At 37.8% G+C, this 20,455-nt stretch overlaps 1 protein-coding gene and 1 pseudogene across 4 annotated transcripts in view; both read left to right on the top strand.

The window, feature by feature from the left end:
- The window catches only part of Kiaa1328 (KIAA1328 ortholog), a 235,784-nt gene that overhangs the window by 173,641 nt on the left and 41,688 nt on the right, over nucleotides 1-20,455 (top strand). The gene's annotated exons all lie outside the window — the stretch shown is intronic.
- LOC142848534 (kinetochore protein Spc25 pseudogene) lies at nucleotides 10,985-12,407 on the top strand (annotated as a pseudogene).

The raw sequence follows: 20,455 nt of genomic DNA, 5'->3' as shown, positions 1-20,455 counted from the left end.
ATTAGGTCCTTAAGTTCTTATTCCCAGGGGAAAGCAAAGTGAATTTTCACTCCTCTTGAGCATAGGCAGCAGTTAACAACTCTCACAGCAGAAAGATATGTGAAAAGCAGGAAATCTCGCAGACACTAACCTAATCAAACAGCTCTGCTTATTCTCACCAGCAATTCAGTCATGTTGGTATCATGTAACTGCTTTAGCTTGATGAAGAACTTCACATCTATATTCTTGGTTTGGGCTTTGTGTTATGTAGTCTAGGGTGGCCTTAAACCTCTTAGACTGGACTTAAACTTGGGATCCGTTTGCCTCAGCCTCCAAGTGCTGGGTTATAGACATGCACTACCATGTCTGCTTCTCAGTTTATTTTTTAATGCTCAGAACACTAACTGTGAGAAAACAAGAGAAGTATACAAATTGAGAGGCATTAGTTGTCTGGTGAGCACTTCTGCAAACTGGTCATATAAATCATGAATGAAGAAGGAAGGTTGAGCATCTATAGCAGGCTAGAGGAAACTAAAGAGATATACCTAAACATGGTATCTACTAGATGACCACAAAGGAAGACATGCAATGACTGATGCAGTCAAGCTGTCTATAGAGTATAGTCAGTATTTATGTACCAATCTGTTTTCTTAATAGTTTGCTTTCTTGGTGCAGTAGATTTATATGATGTTTACATTAGGGAAATCTGGTTGAAGAGGTATGGGAATTACCTATATTTTCTTTGGAAATGATGAGATGTTGACAGTTATTCTAAGGTGAAAGCTTTAATCTTAGGAGGGCATGGTAATAAATTTCTCCCACAACCCATGCACTGAGGTAGGAAGACTGAGCTTAAGGCCTGGGCTACATAGAATAGGAAGTCCTTCTCAAAATATCGTTGAAATGATCTTCCTTTTTTAAGAAAATGAAATGTGTAAAGATGAAAAAAAGGCAGATAAATTAGAGAAAGTATTGATTTCTTTTTACAAGTCAATCTTGATTTTATATGTATCATTTGATATGTTTCTACTCTGTATCATAGTATTAAAGTATTTAAATCATATGCATATATTATTTACTTTAAAAATGACTTATTAGAGTTATTAACAGAATCTTAGTTCATTTCTATAAGCTTTCTGACCTTGAAAGAAAATATAGCAGGAAGAAGATGCTGATTTCACAAAAGCATTTGAACAAGAATTCTAATAATATCTAAAGATGTGTATCTTTTCATAATACATTTAAACTTCATCCTGGAATGCCCTAATATGACAGATTATTAAGCTGATTTTTCATGGATATCTTGATAATGCTTGGAAGGTTGAGGATGGCTATGTATCCACCTGCCTTTCCGTGCCTCCTCCTTCATCACAGCCAGTTAATGGTTTTGTTAAGTGATTCATAGTAATATGTATTTTTAGAGTTTAGTGTTTGAGTTACCCGAATAATTTCAATAGTGTTTCGTCATTACATCAAATCTTCAAATTAGTCTGTGTTATCTAATCCCTTTAATTATGAGCTATGAAAAGTAAAATCTATGTTTTAAAACAAATTATAGGGGATTGCAAAGACATTTAGTCATCTACTAAATCATAGTGTTGAGGGACAAGGCCCAGGAATGTGTGTTTAGATAGCACCCTGTGTTGACTGAGGTTTCTGTGTCCTGCCCCGTTCCCGCAAACGTTAGGTCCCAAAGAAATCACACAGATTTCTGTATTAATGATAAACTTATTGGCCTATTAGCTCAGGCTTCTTATTAACTCTTATAAGTTATATTAACCCATTATTCTTATCGATGTTAGCCACATGGCTCGGTACCTTTTTCAGCTGGGCAATCACATCTTCCTTCTTCCGTGTCTGGACAGGACTGGGGAGGAATGGGCTTCCTCCTTCCCAGAATTCTCCTGTTCTCCTAGACCTGCCTTTACTTCCTGTCTGGTTGTCCTGCCTATACTTCCTGCCTGGCTACTGGCCAATCAGCATTTATTTAAAACATAATTGACAGAATATAGACAATTGTCTCTCAATCAACTGGCTGATTCTGATCCTGTCTCATAGGGGGAGCGCTAGCCAGGGTCCTCTCTACACTAGTTGTGCTTGTGTGAATCATTGTGACAAGTGTCCTGCTGTAATGTGACTGACATCAAGTAACATTTCATTGTAATTCTTGGTCAGAATTTTTAGCTAATAACCTTAAAATATTTCATTGGAAATTTAAAGTAGCTCTGAAGTCACTCTAACATGCTTTCTAGCATGGAAATATGGCTGATGGAAATGTGCGAAGCCACCCTCAGGAGCCATAGTTAAGATCCTCTGTTTTGTTTTCTTGTTTGTTTGTTTGTTTTGTTCTTAAAGTTTTTAGAGACAGGGTTTCTCTGTGTAGCTTTGAAGCCTGTCCTGGAACTCACTCTGTAGACCAGGCTGGCCTCGAGCTCACAGAGATCCACCTACCTCTGCCACCCAAGTTCTGGGATTAAAGGCGTGCGCCACCACCAGCTGGCTAGGATCCTCAGATTTTGTTTGCAGCACCTTTGGACAATGTAAGAGGAACTTACATCTCTGATGCATGAAGGAGTACACAAAATACACTGTCATAGTTCCCATGACTGATTATTTGTATCTCTATATTTAGCAGCTCTGCCCCTATTATTCACTTCTCTGCAGTAATCAATGAAGCATTATACCTAACAATGAGGACTTTGATGAATCACACTTGCTGCATGCACATAGAAGACTTTTTATGGAAGATCACAATCGAAGAACCCAATTTCAAATACCAGAAGTTTCAAAGTGTGGTTCATTTGGTAACTGTACAATATAGCCAGTATCACAAACAATAAGTGATAAAAATATATTAATGACTATCTTTAAATTACATGTCACTACTAACATTAAATAAGTATGATTGACAGCATGCTGCTGAGGACCATGTCTAGGTCTGTGGTCCTACTGCATCCAGAGCCTATGTTGATGTCCATGGCCACCTGTTGCCACCAAAGGCCACAAGGATGCACAACTTCTTGGCCACTACTTATAGCCATGTTTGGGTCCAAGGGCCATGCCAGGTGCTAGGGCCATGCCAATCTGAGTGGTCTTGTGTTGCCACCTGTGGCCATGATGTCATCTGGGCCAGAACTGCTGTCAAGGACTATATCTGGGTCCATGGCCCTACCATAGGCAGGGTCTGTATCAGTATACATGCTTCTAGTTACCACCCAAGGCAGTACAGATGCCCAGAGTCTGGGTTAACACCTAAGGTCATCTTGGTGCCCAAGGGTCATGCTGCTACTCTTGGGTCAACATGACTCCAGCATGTTGACATCTGGCTCAAGCTGTGGCCAGGGGCCATATTTAGGTTTGTGACCCTACTGCAGCCATGGACTGTGTAAAGATCCTTGGCTCTTGTTATTATTGAAGGCCATGCAACCGCCAAGGGTCTGCCATCTGGAGCCATACTGAAGTCCAGAGACCACGCTGCTGCCCAGCCCATGCTAATTTGAGTGGCCTGTGCTGCTACCTGGGGCCATCGTGACATCTAACCCCAAGTTGCTACTGCTGGTCATGTCTGGGTCCATGGGCCTGCTGAAGCTGGCGTCTGTGTTATGTCTATTGTCAGTGTTCCACAGGGGCCCATGTGAACCATGTGTTGAAGTATGAGGGCTGTGCTGAACTGGCCCTGCTTCTCAGTAGATACATGACTCCAGCATAGAAAAGCTGGCTCTGCCCCTAATAGAGAGCCCCAGTCCCCTATACACTTGGGAAAACTGTCCCCACCCTTCACCATGGGCATGGGAGAGCTGGCTCTACCTCTTAGCTAAGGGGGCTGGTCCCTAAGACCCAATTAGAACACCCCAGCTACCACCAAGACACACATCCAGGGCTTTGAGTGGGCAATCCCCAGCATCTACCCCATCTATTACCTGCTAGAGCCTGTGAAGGAACTGGTTCTATAGAATCATAGCCACAGGGATCTCCATGACTCAGGGAAACTGCAGGATATCAGAGAGGTGCTTCCATGAGGGTCCAGTATTGGTCGTGTGTCAGAAGCCAGAGGCTTTGAAGCTTACCCTTTGCACGGGACCATACAAGAGTGAAGGGCAAATACAGAGGGACTGGAAAATGAGTGGAATTGGGGTGCATGATGTGAAATTCACAAAGAGTCAATAAAAAATTAAATTAATAAACATTTTTTAAAAGCATGATTGGTTTCCCTTAGGTTCTTCACACTAGGGCAATTAAAAGCTTTCACCGTGTCCTTTTTTAGATCTGGGGCTTTTCATACTGTTGAATGGCTCTGAATCATGAGTGCCAGCGCATGACCCATACAAATAGCAAGTAACCATGACTTTGTAGCTGGAAGCTGACTGTTCCAATTATGGGGCCTTTTACATGTTTCTTTGAATCCCTCTAAAATGCTACATTTTTTTTTTGTAACCGGATTTCTGTTACATTCGCAACCTTCATTCAATGGTGCTTCTATGAATAAGACCTACTAAACAGCAAAAGTTGAAAAAATATCTTACTATGTTGCCTAGTCTGTTCAAATGCCTGGTCTCAACTAATCTCTTACCTCAGCTTCTTTTTTACTTACTTTCAAAGCTTTCACAAAATTTTGAATTGAGAATAAAAGAATAGTGTTTGTAAGCATAAATTAAACAATTAAGAGCTTCCTTGGTTATAGTGTGTTAACACAGCAATAGAAAATTAAGATAATAGTTCATAACTATTTGATGTAATATATATTAATATTTTCTGTAATAGAAATTAAAACAAAATATTCATTTTTAAGTTAACATAAGTGATACATATCTATGAAAATTGTGCTATTTGTTTTTTACAAATTTCCCTAATGTCTGACTTTTTCTATCTGCTTCTGTGTTCAGTTTATTGTTCTCTCAGGTCATGTGCCTTGAAGAGTTTCATGGTACACTTGGGAGAGAATAAAAGTGAAAAAGAAGAATGACACTTTAGTACTTTTATAGTGGTCTCACATCCTCATGCCACACCTAGGAACTATTCGCTGTTTTAGAGATAGTAAAAACACAAGCTTGTCCTCACCTTGATCATCAGTGAGACCGGCTGTGTTAATTCACCCAGTATATCTTTGCCTTCTTCAAGGAGATGCCAGTCACAGCCTACACCTGATACCATTAAGACTTTCTCTCTTGACATTTACTAGCCTCTGGCACTATAGATTGGGTTTGCTTTGGTTCTAGAATTTTGTGTTGTATTCATGGTCAGTCTACTTCACCTCCATTCATTTGCGGCCTGCTGTATCATTCAGCTGAAACCATGGTCATTACTATTCTCCCAACTCCCAAGTCACTTTGTTATGCGTGTGTATGCATGTTCATGTTGGTGTGTGATGATGCATATGTGTGTCTAACACATATCTGAATGTGGAGACCAGAGGATGATCTTAACCTCTCAGTTCCTCAAGTGCTGTCTATGTTTGTTGTTGTTGTTGTTGTTATTGTTGTGGTTTTTAATATTCACTAAGAAAAGCAATAAGTTCCCAGTGATCTCCAGGGATCCATCCATCCCTACCTCCCAATACTGACGTTGTAAATATGTCTCACGGTGCCTGTCTTTTACATTGATTTTGGAGGTTGAACCCAGGTCCCTATGATTACAAATCAAACATTACCAACTGTTTAATCTTACATGACTTTCCAATAGCAACACAGCTTACCTGATTTTATAATCCAATAAGCTACAAAATTCTATGTTAAGTGAATATAGATAATAAAATTCTTAATAGAATCTTAATTGACCAAACCCAGCAATACAGAATGGTTTATGTACTATAGCCAAACAGGATTAATTTCAACTATTATGGGTTAGTTTGGTATCCAAATATCTTTTTTATGTCTGTGTTTCCTTGGCAGTATTCTTTCCTTCTTTGCTTATCTACTCATTGGAGATTATCTCCCTGTTGGCTTTTCCTTCCTTTTCCTCTGCCTGCTGTCTTTATTTTGACACTTCTATCCTCTTCCATCTTCTCAGCTCATTCTCATGACTTAGGTCATATTTATATCCCAATTATGCTACAGTCTCTGTCTTGGGTCCCATCTCTTTCCTTCCTGAAGTCTAATCCTATCTTTACAACTGCATACTAATATAGTCTCTCAGGAGTCATTTGCAGATCGCTCAAATTCAACATCTCCATAACTTATCCATTTAATTTGTACATGAAAAAATGACTTACCTTTCCTCTATAATGTCAATTATCATTAATACTCATCTATTTAGCTAGTCTGTGAATATGTATTGAACATCTACTATATGAACCAGCTATTTTTCTAAGCTTTTAAAATGTTGTCTAATATAACAATAATGATGACAGAAGTTGATAATAAAAATCTTTTTTTTAGTTGAGATGCCTATGGGGACAAGACAAGTTAAGAAATCACATCTGCCAGAACTTACAAATAGCTGAAATCTACTCAGTTTTCTCTGACACCAAAACAAGTCGTCTCAACTACTAGACTCCCATAAGTGCTCCTAAAGTCTTGTTCCTTTCTTCCCTACACTACACAAAGCATGTTTCGGTTATGTCTATAAGACTTCCAAAGAGCCTGTTGTCCAGATATTATCATCTACCTACTACAAGTAAGGGATCTGGAATAAATTCTTTTCTTTTGTAACTTTTATATGCATGGATGTTTTGTCTTCATACTGTATACTACATGTGTGTCTGGCCCCTGTGGAAGTCCAAAGAGAATGTCAGATACCCTGGAACTGATCTACCATGTGGATGCTGGGAATCAATCTACATTCTCTGAAAGAGCAGCAAATAGGAAGTGCTCACAGCTGAGCTATTGCTCCAACCCATGACATAAATTGTTCATAGAAGTGTTCCATTATGGAGCCAGGGGCCATCCCATTGTAAAGTGCCACTCCAACTCATGACTTCTCTTCCCTCCGTGTCTCCATTTCCCTTTTACCCCTTTCTAAAACTTCCTACTATTGTTTTTTCATCCCTATATTTTGCTTATGCTACCATCGTTACACCATACCATAATGTGTGTGTGTATATATATATATGTATATATATTGTTTGCTCATTTATTTCTCCTTGTTTATCCATAAGTATTCAAAGACAGTTATTCCTTTGTGTGCTTCCATGCCTAAATATAGAATCAACACATAGTAGGCTCTTCTGGTCCAATGTACTGGATATATGAAAATAAAACTTACATCGATGATTCTGAAATGGGAAAACAAATATAAGAGTATGTTGAACATTTTATTTATTAAATCTTATTCTGAAGATTATTTGGTCTCAAAATATTTTGTTCAATCTGTCTCTAAGGATGTGAAGATTTATCTAGAATATTTAGTAAAAATTTCTAAGTAGTATGGTTATATGACATCTGGCTTCGTTTTCGCTTTTGCAAATATGCTTAGAAATGGTGCCCAGAAGCTGAAAGCAGAAAACATCACCAAGTCTTTGGAAACAGTGGATGGAATTTAAATGTTCCACTTGGAGTTGTTACTAAACCCCCCTTTGCTGTTTGAGTCATGTAATATATCAGTAATACTCTGTTTATAGAATAAGCAACCCGTCTGGCCTAGATTGATTTATTGAGATGAACAGCAAGAACAAGTGAAATCCTATCATCACATCCCTGCATAAATTTCAATATGAATTTAGTTGGTGTTAAATGGACATTTGTTTTTATTGTCTCCAAGATTGGACTTTTCCTCCAGTAAAGCGGAATAATGTATCTATATGGCATTCTAACTTGAGCAGTACATAAAGATTAGTAAATAAGACTCCATTAAAAATACTTATAATGTAAGTAACATGAGTCCCAGTAGCATTTCTAATGTCCATTAATGCTTATTCTGAGGATCAGAGCTCATTTTACTGAGCCATTTAGTCAAACCGTGTGATTATTTAGAAAGTTAATTCATGCATACTAAAATCTAGCTTAAGTAATGCAGAGGGTAGGAGGTAAAACTCTATGGAGACGATAGTCCTTTTTGTTATTTAATGATCAGCCATAATTAACTTGCAAATTTGAAATAATTAGAACAAATTAAAGGTATTTAACTTTGCCTCCCTAAAGAAAAATTCAAATTGCACCAAATGCAGCTTTAAATTATTCAAGTCTCAGAGGTCTAGGCTAGATTTTTTTATAATGCCTTTTCTATGATGAGAATACCAATCTGCTTTTTGTCAGAAGGCATCCTATCAAGTAATTGTTCTTTGTGTTAATAAATGACAGCTATTCTTCCTTATAAAAGTATTTCAGTCTCCCAAGACTGCATCAGCATTTCCCTGGCATTTAAATTCAATAAAACAAAAGGTTAATGTTTTTCTGCTTTTTAAGGAATGCAAATACAAGTGGTTTTCAATTGGTCCTGAATGACATTTAAAATTTGCCATTCAAGAGCAGACTATCGCGATATGAGACATGGGCAAATGAGAAAGAAAACTTGCGGATGCTTTAGTAAAGTGGTTTACCTCTGCCCACTCCAAAACAGAGTTTCTTAGATACCCATTTAGTAGTATTTTATAATATTAAAACGTGAGGAATAACTTAGTAAAATCTTAGTACCTTGAAGGAGACTAAGATAGTAATTCTAAATATCATGGCTTTAATCTTCTATCTTGTTTGATCATTTTCCCATCAGTTGACTAGCTCCAATCAATGCTAAATAATAACTGCTGTCCCTAATAGTTCTAGCCCATCTCTAACTGATATGGGCTATCATAACTCTTCAGTGAATTCTGTACATGGTTCATCCAGACTGTAAAAATAGTAAGAAATACTGCTTAGCTGACTTTGTGGTTCATGGTACAGAGCATGTGTTCAGTGCCTGTTTATGCAGTTTAGTCTGTGGGAAACAATATGTTGTTATGGACTTTTATACATCTCAGACTCCTTTGGTGACATATTTTCTATCTGTACTTTTGCTTAATTTCTTTTCAAGTGTACTTTTTATTTTTTCTTTGAGAATTCCATGTATATATTTAACGTGTTTTCTTAATATGCACCCCCTGCTGCCCTCCACCTCCTAGCAGCACTTTCTCACGATGTCTCCCTCCTTCTTGATATCCTCTATTTTCAATCCACTGAGTTCAGTAGTGCTTCCAGCATGCGCAAGGATATAGAGTCATCCCCTGGAGCATGAGTAGCTACTGACTCTCCCTTCACTAGCAACTAGCAATGCTAATTGCTCCTTAGTTAAGAGTGGGGCTACATGAACTCATCCCTCATCCATGCTGGAATTTTGACCGGCTTGATTTTGTGCAGTTCTTGAGCAGACAGCCGACACTTGAATTCATGCTTGTAATGGCCTTCTCAAGTCCAGAAGATACTAACATATATATTGTGTAACTGGCACCTTAATTAATAAAGCATGCACACACCCAAAAGCACTTAGTTTCATTTTTTAGTATATTTATAGTCCCTGTCCCAAACAGCCAGCCATCTGACTGTTATCACTTCAGATTGTTTTGTATGGTATAAATATTCATATAAATAAAATCATATAAAATGTAGATATCTGGTATCTTTCATTAGCCACAAGGTTTGAGTAATATACTTTATTGTATGTTTCAATAAGCCATTGCTTTTTATTTCATACTAACAATTCACTGTATAGGTCTGTACTACTACTGATTTTTCACTTCCTATATGGATAGATATTTAGATAACTTCAAAATAAATCTCAAGACTCATCCTTTTCCTTTTTTTTTTTTTTTTTTTTTTTTGGTTGGCTGATTTGATTGCTTTGGCTTGGTTTTTCAAGACCGGGTTTCCCTGTTTGACTCTGGCTGTCCTGTAACTTGCTTTGTAGCATTCACAGAGATCCACCTGCCTCTGCCTCCTGAATGCAGGAATTAAAGGCATGCACCAAAACGGCCCAGCTCTCATTCTTTCTTTATGCAGATACCCAGTTATTTAAGCATTATTTATTCAATTTTTTTCATTAAACTGTGAAATACATTGTCAGAAGTCAACTGAATACCAAGGGCATATACACAGGACAATGTTGATTGTTACGCCCATTCAAATGTCAATAATATAGAGTGTTCATTATTTCAACTTTTTAGTAAATAAGTAAATCGAGCAGAAAAAATATTCTACCTTTTTTTTCTTACTGAAATTTTTCTTGGCTATTCTAGGTATTTACTGCTTACACTTAGTTTATCAGTTTCTATTGAGAAAATTGAATTTGATTTTGATGTGATCCATTGAGGATAACTAACATACTCAAAATATTGATAGTGAAATCATGTTATTTCTACATTTATTTAAATCTTTTCAAATTAATTCAGTAATGCCTTGTAAATTTCATTATAATAATCTTGCATATATTTTTAATTGAATTTAATGGTAGAATTTAGGGAAAAATACTAGCTTATAAATATCTGACTTGTTCACCACAATTTGCTTAAGTGCATATAACTTGCGAATTTTTTTGTTTTGTAGATTTCTTAACATATTCAAGTTCACAATTATGTTATGTTTGAATGTTTATTTATACCTTTACAAGCTTTATGTCTTTTGTTGCTTGTTCTTGCTTCATTTTTTTTGTCTAAACTTCCAATACAATATGGAATAAAAGTAGCTAGAGAAGAAATTCCTACATTGTTCCCAATATTTAGGAAAAGACAATCAATATGTCACTAGTAAGTCCATTAATATAGGTTTTCATTGATGCCTTTTCTTAATCCATTTTTTCATTACTGTAACAAGTACTTGAACCAGGCATGCTGCACAGGAGTTTTTTTTTTTTTTAAGCTCACAAATCTACAGACTAAAAGTCCGCACAACACAGCGTTGAGAATGGCCAGGCCTGTAGCATATGAGTCCCTCCCTGTAGGAGGAAAGAATCACACTACAAACCTGAAAACCAAAGAAGTGAGGCACTGTCATTCATCCAAGGACAAACTCAGTCATTGTGAGGTTCTCAAACTAAACATTTCTCACCTCCTAAAAATTTCCAGGGTAGTTTTCTTTAAGGGGCTGGCCAGTGGGAGTGTGCCATGCTCCGGTGAGTATATGGGCAACACAAATTAGACTTGTGGGGTTTTTCGGGGAGGGGCACAAGAAGAGGGCAGACCTGGGAGGGCTGGAAAGTGGGTGTGATCAGGATGCATCATGTGAAACTCCAAGATAATTAATAAAAATACTATGTTGGAGGAAATTTTTTCAGTACCACTAACTGGAGAAACCAGTCCTGACATAGGGACCTTGGATAACAAACATCAACAAGCCTTTTAGCAAATTGAATGTTCACCTCATGCCCATGGTAGCTGATTTTCCATCAGCATTTTGTCAAATATTTTGTGTGTATTTAGTGATAGAATCGTGTGATTGTTCTCTTAATTCTTTCATGTGGTCAACATCGGGATTTATTTAGAAATGTCCAGCTAACATTGTGTTTTTGCAGAAGAACACACTTAGTCATTATGGGCTACGCTGTGTGTATTCTAGAATCTGGTTTGCTAATATTTTGTTGAGAATTTTTATGTCCCATGTTCATGTGGGTTATATCTTAGTAATACCCTTTTTATCACACTCCATGAGATTCATGTGTCATATAATCACACAATATTCTATATTTTCTTTTGTTTCTGAAAGGATTAGTATAAGATTGCTAATGCTTATTTCTTACACATGATAAAAATTACCAGTGAAGCTATTTTGGCAGTTTCTCTTGTAAAATTATCTTTGACTTTTGAGTTCCGTTTTTCTAGGCCTGAGACTATGTTTTTCTATTTCTTCTTAGTTTTTGACAATCGAGATTTTTTTCAAGAAGTATGCGTGTTTCAGGAAGTCAGCATGGCTATAGAACAAAGGTCTGACAAAAGTGGGAACCACACCAGGCTACCCAGCAGCTTACACCGTGGCAAAGACAAGCTGGCAGTCTTCTAAAAAGCATAAATGAATTTAGGAGAATTTCAGAAACAGTTTCAGTGATGATCCTAGTCGGGTGCTGTGGCTAAGAGATGCCTACAAGGACTCCAGTACAGCACTTTCAGAAAAGCTGGTTTTGAAATTAAAGGAAGAATAACAGATGGTTGAGATGTTTCTAGAATATCAAAGTGAGGTCTGTAAGGAAAATACACTCATTCAAGAAAAGAGCCCTGATAAAGACGATTGCTGAAGTAAAGGTCAAAAAGCTGGGCTGGAAGTACTGATACCCAATAACCAACGTCTGAAGGAGGAATTTTCTAGGAAGAAAGGAAGCCATTTTCACTGCTAACATAGATAATGAAAAGCTGCAGAAGTCAGCCAACTTGTATAAAAGATTGCCATGCTCTAGTTATTAGAAAGGTTCACAATAATAAATTGTAATTTATGTCCTCTAGTATTGACCCTAAACATCCTGGGAGCCCATCTATATTTTCTGTGAGCCTAAATGAAGCAAAGGAATGGGAAGTGTCCAATTGCTTGAGTGCCTAGCAAAGTTTCAAGAGAACATGGGGGACCAACAATTTTCTCAGTGCTTCTTGCCAATGTGAGGAAACTTTTACTGCTGCAGTTTATAATAATGTAGAAATAGTATGTGAAATAGTTTGCTGTTCTTTGTTATTGTGTATATATCCTAAAAGAATTCCTATGTCTTGCTCCTCTGTAGTGTTTTAGTGTTTTGTGATGTTTTTGTATGGTATGAAGAAAACCAAACTGCATCATTATAAAATATGGCTTTTTAGCATAACACTTTGAAGACAGTTAACCATAAGCAGAGTCAGAAAAACTCTCTGTCCTCCCTTAATAATTTGTGTAAAAGCAAGGACTAAAAGTATGAAGGTATCTTCACTCCCATAACTACAAAGGATGGAGGTCAATCACTAAAGACATCTCTTACCAGTTCAGACTTCCTGGCACTGGAAGAATTGGCAAGCCTTGCTTCATTAGTTTATTTTCATAAATTCACTTCCATAATTTCCCACTGGTGGATGCCAAAAGCCAAGCCTAATGTCAGTATTATCATATCTCTAAAATCCTATTGCTGTCTGTTGAAGATACTGTGTAGACCAGGGCTCTAAGCAGCTATTTGGAGTTCATTTCAGTTGGGTTTGTAAATGGAGGTTTCTCTCCCACCCACCGGTTACCAAGTAAACATTCAGAAGTTTATATTAATTATAAAAGTATGTCTGATGGCTCAGGCTTATTACTAAAAATTAAGGAAAATAGACTATCATCTAACCTTTCTTTTTGAGTCTAAAGTTTCATATTTAATTTATCCTTTATCATAACTAAGGAAAAGTGTAATTATAACTATTTAGTCTTCAACTTCATCAAATACTCCAGAAGAATATAATATTACCTAAGTAACGGGGAAGTGCATTGTAAGCCCCAACTCTGGGAAGCAGCTTATAGCACACTACTCACAAACTGTACTCAAGTGCTCCATAGTAGGACCTCTTAGAAGAGCTGTTTGTACTGCCAGCACGAACCAGGAAGCTGTCTCTTAAAGGAGCTGCGCATCTGCTCACTGCAGCAAACAGAGCCTATCTGAAAAATGTGGCTACCAGGATGCCGCACTTGACACCTGTTTCTGTGGGTCTAGAAGCCCTCTTTTTTTTTTAAGCTTTTGTAGGCTTTGTATGGATGTACGTGCACCAAATTGGCGCTATTTATAAATGGAGGTTTCTCTCTCACCTACCAGTTACCAAATAAACACTCGGAGGCTTATATTAACTATAAAAGTTTGACTGATAGTTTAGGCTAATTACTAAGTAGGTCTTAATTAACCCGTTTCTACTATTTTATATTTTACCATGGGGTTTCTGGCTTGCTACCTCACATCTTGCTTCTCCAGCAGCTGCTGGCATCTCCCCCAACTTTGCCTTCTCTCCTCTGTCTCTCTGCTTGGATTTCCGGCCTAGCTATATTCTGCCTGGCTATTGGCCAAATCAGCTGCTTTATTAACCAATGGTAATAAGACATATTCACAGCATACAGAAGGGCATCCCACATCAAGGTTTGTCGTGTACAATGTGCACTGCGTGCATTAATAAACTTGTTTGGTTTTCTCTTGTAAAACCAAACAAGAAATATGCATTTTTCATTTAATTTTATTTTGCTATATTGGTGTTAAAGTTGTTTGTGATACACTTTTGATGTCCTTTTCTGTCTATAGACTTTGTAATGATATATAATTGCTAATTCCTAATATTTGTGGCTATATAATATTCATGTTTTAATAGGGCAGAGTTTTAGGCTATATCAGTCATTGATTGGCCGTTCCCTCAATCTTTAGACAACCCTTACCCTAGCACATCCCATAGGCAGCAGAAACTGTAGGTTGAAGGTTATATGGCTGGGTTGGTGTCCCAGTCACTCTACTTGAAGTCTTGCCTGGCCACAGGAGATGGCCAGCTCAGGCTGTGTATCCTCTTTCGCTAGTCTTAACTGGGGTCATCCTTGCAGATTGCTGGGAGGTTCCATTGCACCATGTTTCTACCTGATCCCCAAATGCCACTCCCCTTTTTCACTAGTCTCTTTTCGTACTCTTCCCATCAATCTCCCCCACACACATTATTGCTCATGTTCCCATCCCCATCCGCCCACATTCTGCTCACAGAATCTCTTCTATTTCCCCTTTTATGGAGAGCTTGGCATTCCCCCACTTGAACCCTCCTTGTTACCTAGGCTCTCTTGGTCTCTAGATTGTAGCATGGTTCTCCTTTATTTTACAGCCAATATCCAGTTATGAGTGAGTATATAACATGTTTGTCCTTCTCAGTCTGGATTATCTCACTCAGGATACACTCTTCAGTCTTAACAGGCTTTGCTACATCTGTTTTGATGCATTGTCTTAGATGCATGCATGTGTCCTATGATTTTTGTGTCTTCTGACATTTTTTAGTTTAGATTCTATTTTTAATTGAAAATATTTTTCATGCAATATATTCTGATATATGAATAGAAAAATGAGTAGAAAAAAAGAGCTAAAACAAAAGCACTAGAAACATGGATACAGAGATACATTCACACACAGAGAGAACCCATAAAAAGAAAATTGGAAACCATAATATGTTAAGCAGAAGACCTATGAGGTTAAAAAAAATTTCCAGACAAAGCATTAGGAGATAGAAAAATACCTCCAAAAATATCATTAACTTCATTTTCTGTTGCTATCTACTGCTGGGTATGGGGCCTGCCCTTAAGTGTGGTTTGTAAGCCTAGTGAGACTCTGTTGGAAAAACTTCACCCTTCTTTTGCAAACGGTTACAGTTTGTAATGAAGTGGAGAGCTCACCTACCTGTGCAGTGTTCTGGGTTTAGTCTCCAGCCTTGTAATCAAACAGCTTTCTACACAACAGATGACAGAAACTAACTAATGTACATAATTCATTTAAAGTTAGGCTTATATAGATTAGGAAGGGCCAGCTCATTCCTTTTGTGTTTAGAGACATGGTCTTACTCTGTGACACAGACTGGACTAGAACTCTTGGCAGCCCTCCTTCCTTACCCTCCCACGTGTTGGCTTTACAGGCATGACCGCAAGCTCCCTTCTTTTTCATCTGGCCTTTAAAGGAAAAAAATATATACTTTTTCTGTTAACTCCCCAGGTGTTCCTTTTGGTAGATTCTGTAACCAGCTCAGAATGCTTCCCTAACTTAGAGTATGACTGTGTAGCAGCAATGCTGTGCTGCTTTGTGTAGACAGTGGGATCTTTTCAGTTGTATCAGTACATTTATTTCCCTGATCCTATGGCACTGTTATCATATACATATATTTGTATATATGATATATAAGTCTATCTCATATGTATGTATACACACACACACTTATAACATCTCGGTACATGTAAGCCTGATAGCATAGTGTTAACATTTTGGCTTGAAGATTCCTGTACTTTTCAAAAAAATAATAATAACATCCTTTTTTTATATAACATCCTTTTACATTTATCTAACCATGTACTATTCTAATGCTTCTCATTTCTCTTTATAGATCAAAATTTCCATATGCTGTAATTTTCCTATGATTTGAAAAACATCCTGTTATTTCTTTTAGTGCAGGTGTTCTAGCAACAGAATTTCCATTTTTAATTTAAAAATATCATTTATTTTTTTGAGGAGTTTTTTATGAGAAATCACATTCTGAGGTGACAGGTTTTTCTGTTGACTTTCAGCATTGTGGCGCTATCCCCCTTACGTTCTGGCCACCCTATTGTAATGCTAGTAGACATCATATGTCGTGCCTGCCTCTCTTCTGTGTGTCACTAACACTTCTCAAGTGGAAGGGTCCTCGTTATCTCTGCTTTTACTCCATTGGACTCTTAGCTTTCATCAGGGCTAGAGAGTATTCTTACATTACATTTAGGACACATTTCTTTATTATTTTCTGCCCCAGTCTCGTGATTTCTCCTTTAAAGGTTCGGTTTTACCTTCTTGGATAGCTTTGGGTTTCCCCTAAGGTCCCGGAGAGCCTGCTTATTTTTCTCCAAATGTTTTTTTCTATTTTTTAAATTAGGTCATTTCTGTTGCTTCTGTTATAAAATTCACTTAACATTTATGTTTTCATCTTCATTTTCCAATTTTTATATCAACTACTGTAATTTTCAGTTCTAAAATTTCCATCTAGTTTTAATTACAGTCTAAATATCTCTCCTGAAGCTGCTTGTCTGCTCATTCATTAAGATTTTGTTTTATGTCCATCATATAACTATTCCTTGATTGCCTGATAAACCAACCTTAAATTGAAATTAGCTCAAGTCAGAAATCTAGTTCAGCTCTGCTTCTACCACCAAAAGACCTGGGCTGCTTTCAGCTTTGGTCAGAAAAGCTTCTTTGTGCACTGAAGAGATATCCAGCTAGTCAAAGTGCTGAGAATAAAAGGCTGAGTGCTAAGCCATAAATGGGAATCTTTATTAATAACCCCACCATCACCAACACTCAGGGAATATTCTGAAATAAGAGGCAAGAAAGAATGTAAGAGCTGGAAGATGGGGATGAGTGCTGTTTAAAAAAAAGAGTGTCTTCTGGAGATGACATGACAACCACAATAATGAACTCAAAGCATCTCTGGTCACCTCAAGATCAAGCCAGCCAGAATCCCAGCATATGAGAAGATGATCCCCAGATGCCATTCCAAACTGAGGATCTATCGGCAGTGAATAGTTCCTGGGAGAAAGAGAATCATCCTTTATTGAAGATAGAGCCATTGGTAGGTTTCCTATGCTCCAATGGATGGCTACACACCCATATACATTTGGGTGGCACTAACTGGACTTAGTAGATATCAAAAAAATGACATAACTTGGGAGAAGGCTTATTAAAAGAATATAAAGGGAGTTGGAGGGAGGGGAAAGGAGTAGAAAGTAAATATGATCCTATTTTATTATATACATATATACTATTTTAAAAAAATAAATTTTTTATAAATGGATTAGTTTATTTTGGCTTAATGTTCCTAGGGAGAGCCCATAATGACTGGAACCAGGTCAGGAAGCCAAGATATGAAATATTCAACCACAAGAAAGCAGCAGAGAAAGCAAACTGGAAGTGACATGAGGATATACATATATTGTTGTTGGAAGCTGCTTATTCATTTCCTGGCCACCCAGACTCCCAAAATAATCACACAGAAATTATATTATTTAAATCACTGCTTGGCCAATCACTTAAGCGTATTGCTAGCTAGCTTTTACATCTAGTATCAACCCATTTCTATTATTTTATATTTTACCATAAGGCTCTTGGCCTATTGGCAAGGTTCCAGCTGGCAGCTCGCATCTTTCCCTTCCGGCGACTCCATGGCTTCTTGCAACTCCACCTTCTTTCTCCCAGTATTCAGTTTAGTTTTCCCCACCTAGCTCTATTCTACTATATCACCTAGCTCTATTCTGCCCTATCACAGGCCAAAATAGCTTTTTTATTCATTATCAAATAAAAGCAACACATATATAGAAGGACCTCCCACACCATTTCTCCTTTTCTGTTGTTTAAATAAAAAAGGAAGGTTTTAACTTTAACATAGTAAAATTACATATAACAAGGCAGGTATCAACCAAGAATTACAGTTACAGCATTTATATATACTTTATTTTTTATCATAACTAAGGAAAACTATAACAATAACTATCTGTTCTTCAACTCCATCAAAGACTATAGGTGGATATAATATTACCTAAGTAAATGTGTGTGTGTGTGTGTGTGTGTGTGTGTGTGTATAATGGACTCCTCTGTAGGTCTGAAGTTATCTTCCGTAGTCAGTTTTCATTCACCACAGTAGAGAGAATACGGACAAATCCCCTTTTCTTTGTAGAACAGCAAGGGACATGAAAACACTTCCCTACTTTTCTTTCCTCTTCATCCTCCTCCACACAGGAGTTCATCATGTTTGGAGAGGGATTCTTCTCTATATTCTATCTCTTCCTTCAGGACTTTAAAAGTTTTCCCCCTTGAAAAATAAAAACTTTTCACAAGAATTTGTCCCCAATCTCTGCCATGACTTGTGATCTTTCGATCATGGACATTTTAAAAAATTATTCAAAGAGAGTTAATGAAAAGGAAATCACATCAACAACCAAACCTTTGTTTTAAAAAAAAGTGAAGCTCTCATTTCCCCATAACAATTACCTTAGAAAACTCAACTATATAAAAGGGGCTTCATGTGTAGATAAGAATGCAGCAGACAGTAAGACTCATCCAGGGTGTATATCTTCTCTCCTATGTTTCTGTGATGCACACTAGAGTGGATCTGGGCCTCCTGTGGTTCTTTCAACAGCTATCTCTGGAAGTTAAGCCACATATCAATTTATATGTTTTGTATTATTTGATACATAGAACAAAGACTAAGAAAGACCATCATATATTCTGATGAAATTTGGAGCTCAATAGACATGGGTTTGTTAGTCTAAAGGAAAAAACAATTGAGGGGACAGAAGACAAAGGGAGGGTGGGGTAAGAAGAAGAGAATAGAGAAGAAAAGATTATTTAGCAGTTAGCATCCTTTTTATTTAAATATTTTATTTTTTTATTCTTTAAACAATCTCATTTTATATACCAATCCCAGTTCCCTCTCCCTCCCATCCTCCCGCTCCCCCCTCCCATTTTCTCACCCCATCCCCATCCACTCCTCAGAGAAGGTGAGACCTCCATGGGCAGTCAACAAAGTCTGTCAAATCACTTGAGGCAAGGCCAAGACTCTTTTCCCCTGTATCTAGGTTGAGCAAGGTATCCCTACATATGGAACAGGCTACAAAAAGCGAGTTATGTACTAGGAATTAATACTGGGTCCACTGCTAGGCCCCACAAACTTTCCAAACAACACAACTGTTACCCACATTCAGAGGGCCTAGTTTGGTCTTATGCAGGTTCCCTAGCCATCAGTCAGGAGTCCCTGAGCTCCCACTACCTCAGGTCATCTGTCTCTATGGGTATTCCTTTCATGGTCTGTCACCTTTGCTTGTAATACCACTCTTCCCTCTCTATGACTGGACTCCAGGAGTTTGGTCCAGTGCTTAGCTGTGGATCTCTGCATCTGCTTTCATCAGTTACTGGTTAAGGTTCTATGATGACAATTAATGTAATCATTAATCTGATCACAGGGGAAGGGCATTTTAGGTACCCTCTCCACTACTGCTTAGATTCTTAGCTTGGTTCATCCTTGTAGATTCCTGGAAATTTCCCTAGTGCCTGGTTTCTCCCTAACCCCATCATGGCTCCCTCTTTTAAGGTATCTCTTTCCTTTCTTTCCCTCTCTGTCCGTCACCCAACTCAACCTTCCCGATCCCTCATGTTCTTCTCCCTAATCCCCTGATCTCCTTCTCTCCCCACTTCTCTACTGCCCCTGTGGGACAATGGTCTTGTACCCTGTAAAGATTTATCACTTGTATTGTTTTAATAAAACACTGATTGGCCAGTAGCCAGGCAGGAAGTATAGGTGGGGTGGCCAGAATAGGAGAATTCTGGGAAGAGGAAAGAACTGTTCCTGCCTGGCTGCTTTTCTACATGTTGACATCCAGTTATGCCAGCACCATTTGCTAAATAGGCTTCTTTTTCATTGTATAATTTTAGCTTCTTTGTCAAAAATCAGGTGTTCAGAGGTGTGTGGCTTTATATTAGGGTCTTTGATTTGATTCCATTGGTCCACCTAGCTGTTTTTGTGCCAGTACCACGCTGTTTTCATTACTATAGCTCTGTAGTAGAATTTGACGTCAGGGATTGTAATCTCTCTGGAACTCCCTTTATTGTACAGGATTGTTTTGGCTATCCTGGGTTTTTTGATTTTCCATATGAAATTGAGTATTGTTTTTTCTATGTTGACAGAGGTTTCTGTCCTGCCAGATTCCACAGCTCTTCAGTCCCAAAGAAACACACAGAGGCCTACATTAATTATAAACTGGTTGGCCTATTATCTCAGGTTTCTCATTAATTAATTCTTTTTTTTTTTTTTGGTTTTTCGAGACAGGGTTTCTCTGTAGCTTTGGTGCCTGTCTCAGAACTAGCTCCTGTAGACCAGGCTGGCCTCGAACTCCCAGAGATCCTCCTG

The sequence above is a fragment of the Microtus pennsylvanicus genome, chromosome 4 (genome assembly GCF_037038515.1).
Source record: "Microtus pennsylvanicus isolate mMicPen1 chromosome 4, mMicPen1.hap1, whole genome shotgun sequence".
In the NCBI taxonomy this organism is placed as follows: Eukaryota; Metazoa; Chordata; class Mammalia; order Rodentia; family Cricetidae; genus Microtus; species Microtus pennsylvanicus.
The sequence above is the reverse complement of the archived record's forward strand: the minus strand, read 5'-3'. Positions and strand labels throughout refer to the sequence as shown.